Source organism: Microtus ochrogaster, linkage group LG5, assembly GCF_000317375.1.
Source record: "Microtus ochrogaster isolate Prairie Vole_2 linkage group LG5, MicOch1.0, whole genome shotgun sequence".
Classification (NCBI taxonomy): domain Eukaryota; kingdom Metazoa; phylum Chordata; class Mammalia; order Rodentia; family Cricetidae; genus Microtus; species Microtus ochrogaster.
In genome coordinates, this window is record NC_022031.1 from 38,630,735 (window position 1) to 38,636,051 (window position 5,317).

Sequence of the window (5,317 nt, forward strand, 5' to 3'; positions counted from 1 at the left end):
GCTAACCAGCCTCTGGGACCGACCGGGAAGCTGAGTGGCTGCACTGTGGGCTTGCCTGCTCCTTTCCCTCCCCCTTGGTAGCGACGTCACCGCAGCCCAGCAGCTGAGGCAGCAGCGGCGGCGAGAAGACAGGCTGAGATTGCGCAGCCTCCCTGCATTACCTAGGATGCCATTGTAATAGCAGAAAGCAGATCTTAGAAAATCAGCCCGATTCCCCTGTGCGGCTGTGGGGACCAGTGATTCAGCTTGGCGGGAGTCACCAGGTCCAGCTCGAGGCTCCTGGCAGAGGTATGGCTCTGGCGGGGGAGGGGCTAGCAGCTAGGCAGAGGCAGGCTCACCGTTAGCATCTGTCTCTCGAAAGGGACAGTGGCAGCATGCAGCCACAAACTCATTTCTGCATGCATGAGCGGGGAGAGGAGAGACTTGAGCTAATGCTATTTGTGCTATTTGGTCGAGAAACAAGATCTTTTTCTTCCTTTCGGATATCCCTAATGAAGTGCCATAGCTGCAGTTGTCAGAATGAAGGGGTCAGATCTGTACACAAAGGCTGGGCGGGTGGAGACACCTCCACAGCTATCGTAAGTGAATGCTGGAAACAATGCAGGGTCCACACATCCTTTCCCAGAAGGCTGGTGGCTTTGCCACACACACACACACACACACACACACACACACACACACACACACACACACACAGACACATACCTTGCTTTGCTGGAGAAGCCGCCTCACTCCAGGTTTGGATGCCATAGGAAGGAATGTTGTCTAAAATGTTTCCCAGTGCATGGAGAGAGGGACCTGGCTGGTTACACTCAGCCCTCTACAGAGCCACTAGCTAGCAGGAAGAGACCTAGGCATAAGCTAAACTAATACTCTCAAATCCACCACCCTGCCCTGGGGAAGGCCCAGTCCAGGAGACTGTCAGTCCCACTGCGCCCAGCAGGACCTCAGGTCAAGGTCAGATTACTAAAGAATAACTGCGCCTGCCTTTGCCCTCCCTGCTGGCTCTGAAGAAACCAAAAAATCAAGGAACTAGTGGCCAACAGAAGGACGCAGATGGGCACTGACAGGAATCTTCTTCTGGAGTTCTTGTCCACGGTGGCCTGTTGCCAGCCAGGTAGAGCTCCTTAGATTCTGTTCCCATCATCCGACTTGGTAGAGAACTGAAACACTTAGAAAAGATGGGGCTTCTGCGGTATATAAATAATCAGTCTGGGAGCACAGTGGGAGAGTGGTATTTCCCAGGAAGTGTCGAGGAATGTAAGCTCAGAGCAAGGACAGTGTGGGAGCTGTGACGGGGCAGGATGAGGCAGCCTGGGAACTGCGGTGTGAAGGGCAGGAAACAGGCTTGGCCAGTATTGTGAGAATGTGGGGATGTCAGCATGAAAGGGGCTGTGGGTTCAGAGCAGGTGATAGTTCCTATGTAAGTGGACTCCCAAGTGAGGGCCTATCCAGGGAAGTAGGAAGCAGATGTGGGTAAAGGAGAGAACTCTAGGAAGAGGGCGTGACCTCAAGTGCTTGGAGACTGAGTTGTAGACGTCCTTGAGAACCGGACTAGCCAGGCCTGGATTCCTTTTAAACTGCGTGACCGTGACTGTGTAACTGACTGTGGAGAAACTACTTCTGCCCGGAGGCCTTGGCTTCCTCCAATCTCAGGAGTAGTGAGGTTCTGTTTGAGGTCAGCCTGGTCTAGATAACAAGTTCTAGGCCGGTTGGTCATGACCGAGCTACAAAGTGAGACCCCCCCCCTCAAAAACTTGCCAGGCACGGTGGTTGCGGACGCCTTTCGTCCCAGCACTCAGGAGGCAGAGGCAGGTGGATCTCTGAGTTCAAGGCCAGCCTGGTCTACAGAGCAAGGCCAGGACAGTTAGGGCTACACAGAGAAACCCTGTCTTGAAAAAAAGTTAAATAAAATAAAGAACGCTCACAATGAGAATGTTATCCCTGTCTGGGGATGTTAGGATGGAACCGGAGACGACACGTGTGCATCTCTTATGTAAGGCGCAGTGACGACCACCCTAACAGCATGTGCTAAGCTAGATCATGAGACACCCCAGGGACGGGCCAGGAAATGCTCACAGACGCTTTCCCTGAGTCTGGAGATCTCATCTCCACATCTCCACTCTCTACCCAGCTAGATATAGCTAGAAGGCTCATCTTCTGTAAGAACGTCCTCCGCCTCCGTCTCTGAAAAGAACAACCCTCCCAGAGATGCTCATTCATGGTTTCCGTGGTGTTTGAAGCAGAGCCACAAACCTCATCACATTGTTCCTCTTTGAGTCAGAGTCTCCTGTAGCCCAGGTTAGCTTGAACTGACAATATAGCTGCAGCTGGCCTTGAACTCCTAACCCACTTTCCTGCCCCCCCCAACCTGTTGGGATTATAGGTGTGCATATATGTGTCAACACTCCTGGCTCTCCTTTCATTCTCAACTGATTTTTTTTTTAGTTTTTCGAGACAGCCTGTCCTGGCACTAGCTCTTGTAGACCAGGCTGGCCTCGAACTCACAGAGATCCGCCTGCCTCCTGAGTGCTGGGACGAAAGGCGTCCACAACCACCATGCCTGGCAAGTTTTTGAGGGGGCTGGGGTCTCACTTTGTAGCTCTGACCGACACGCCTAGAACTTGTTATCTAGACCAGGCTGAGTGCTGGGATTAAAGGCGTGCACCGCCACCACCTCCCGGCTGTTTTTTTGTTTTGTTTTGTTTTTTGTTTTTTTTTTTTATCAACTGATTTTTTCAAAATGTTCAAAAGTCAGGGTTCCTGGATCCCGTCTTAATTGTGTTTGTTTGTTTATCTGCAGAGCACTCTGGACACTGAGCGTTATCTCCACGCCTCTTTCCACTTTAAAAAGTATTTATGAGCCAGGCGGTGGTGGCGCACGCCTTTAATTCCAGCACTCCAGGAGGCAGAGGCAGGTGGATCTCTGTGAGTTCGAGGCCAACCTGGTCTACAAGAGCTAGTTCCAGGACAGGCTCCAAAGCTACAGAGAAACCCTGTCTCGAAAAACTAAAAGAAAGAAAGAAAAAAGTATTTACGTGTGTGAGTGTTGTGCCTGCATGTATGTATGTATGTATGTATATATGTATGTATGTATTATGTGTACCGTGTGCCTGGTACCCACAGAGGTCAAAGGAGAGAGTCGGATCTCCTGGGACTGCAATTTGGGTTGGTTGTGAGCTACCACGTCGGTGCTGGGAACTGAACCTGGGCCCTCTGCAACAACAACAAGCATTTTTTTGACCACCAAGTCATCTCTCTGCTCCCCCTCTTTTTTACTTTTTATTTTGAAATAGAGTTTTGCAAGACTGTGCACTGTGCAGTCTGCCTTGCACTCACATGGTACCCCAGGTAGACTTGAACTGGAAATCCCGTCAGGTATCTGTACCACTAGACCGGACTTCCTTATTTTTTAAAATGAAGATGGCCCTGCTGTCTTTGATCTTTGTGACCACCAGTGAGCTGCAATATTCCAGTTTAAAGTGCTCTGTACAGCCAGGGATGTGTCGGTGATGATGTTGGTCTGCCTTCCTTAGGGCCTTGGTTTAGTCCCCGGCACGACCAAAGCAAAGTGTTTTGTGAGAATTCGAAGGTTTGGTGATGGGCTCCTTTAATCCCAGCTCCCAGGAGGTGGTGACAGGACCAGCCTGAGCTACACACATACACACACACACACACACCCGCCACCACTCTTAAAACAGACTTAACACTTAGAGATCCAAAACAGAAGTGTCCTTGTGCTTTCTGCTCGTACCCTCCCAAGTGTACTTCTGGTCAGAGGGTCCATTTCTTAGACTCTGTCTGAGAATTTGTTCTTCCACATAAATGTATATGTGTTCTGCAAACAGTCTGGAAGACTAGAATAATAAATTGTTTGTTTGTTTGTTTGTTTGTTTAGAAGGATCTCACTCTATAGACCAGGCTGGCCTGAAACTAACAGAGATCCACCTGCCTCTGTCTCCCAAGTGCTGGGCTTAAAGGTATGTGCTACTATGCCTGACCTACCTTCCTCTTTTCCTCCCTTCCTTCCTTCCTTTCTTTTGTTTTGTTTTTTTGTTTTGTTTTTTGTTTTGTTTTGTTTTCTTGAGACAGGGTTTCTCTGTAGCTTTGGAGCCTTTCCTGGAACTAGCTCTTGTAGACCAGGCTGGTCTCGAACTCACAGAGATCCGCCCGCCTCTGCCTCTGGAGTGCTGGGATTAAAGGCGCCTTCCTTTCTTAATTATGTGTTTACTTGTAAATTGGGTGTCTTCCAGTGGGGAGGAGTTCCCACTGAAGATCATTGATGGTTGTATCCCAGAGGCACCCTTAAAGTTGTTGCTCTGTATCCATGTACTTCTTAGTCTGGCCCAGGGATTATAGCCTGGGTCCTAGGGCGAAATCTAATATTATATATAAGGAGAAACCTTCTCCTCAGAGAAACTATTATTTATGTACGTGGTGTGTATTTACTATACACAAACTAGATATACAGATGAAGCAGAAGGGTGAGAACCATCCAGAATTAGTCAACAGAGGTCAGCACTGTAAATACTTTGTTGTGTGTTTCAAATTTTCTTCCATTCATATGAACATAAAAATAACTCAGAATAACACTATAGTATATACATTTCATTTTCCCCTATAAGTCAGTGCTCATATTTCTACATTATGATTGTCTTGAGCCATGGTCTTGCTGTATTGCCCAATCTGGCTCTGAATCCTGGGTTGGAGAAATTACTTTGCCTTCTGAGTAGCTGGAACCACAGGACACCACCATACTCAGCTAGTAACACAGGACTGTTTTAATCACGCATGCATTCACACACACAGACACATTTGGGGGTGGGCAAGGTTTCACTCTGTAGCCCTGGCAGGGCCTGATTAAAAGTGTACACTACACCTGGCTTTATAATTTTTAATTGACCATTATTGGAATTTTAGAGTAGTCCCAACATTTAATCTTTGTTATCCTTATAGCATGCAGATGAACATATGACCCAAAATGATTATGTATATATATTTGTCGTGTGTGTATATATATGTATGTGTATATATATCTCTATATTATATGTGTGTGTGTGTGTGTGTGTGTGTGTGTGTGTGTATATGGAGATAGGAAGAAAGAAGTCAAGAGAAAACTGTGTCATGTCTCTCATATCAGAACATCCTAAAAAGTCCTCTTCATTATTCCCCAAAATGCCGTTAAGCAATTGTTCCCCGTTCCCTGTCTTGTTCTCTTAACATGCCCAACCCCTCCAGCCCTCCCATCCCCTCCGTCCCCAGCCCTCCTCTGCAGCATCATTTCTTCCTCACTCTGCAGCATCATTTCTTCCTCACT

General features: G+C 47.9%; 1 protein-coding gene across 4 annotated transcripts in view; it reads left to right on the plus strand.

The window, feature by feature from the left end:
* Window positions 1–5,317, plus strand: part of Rusc2 (RUN and SH3 domain containing 2) — a 55,954-nt gene that overhangs the window by 29,986 nt on the left and 20,651 nt on the right. For 2 of the 4 annotated variants that reach the window (XM_013351896.2, XM_005362070.3), the window contains exon 1: window positions 30–288. The exons of the other annotated variants lie outside the window; for them this stretch is intronic. The gene's annotated coding sequence lies outside the window, so the exon portion shown is untranslated. Of the gene's footprint in view, window positions 1–29; window positions 289–5,317 lie in introns of those variants that run through there. 4 annotated transcript variants of the gene reach the window in all.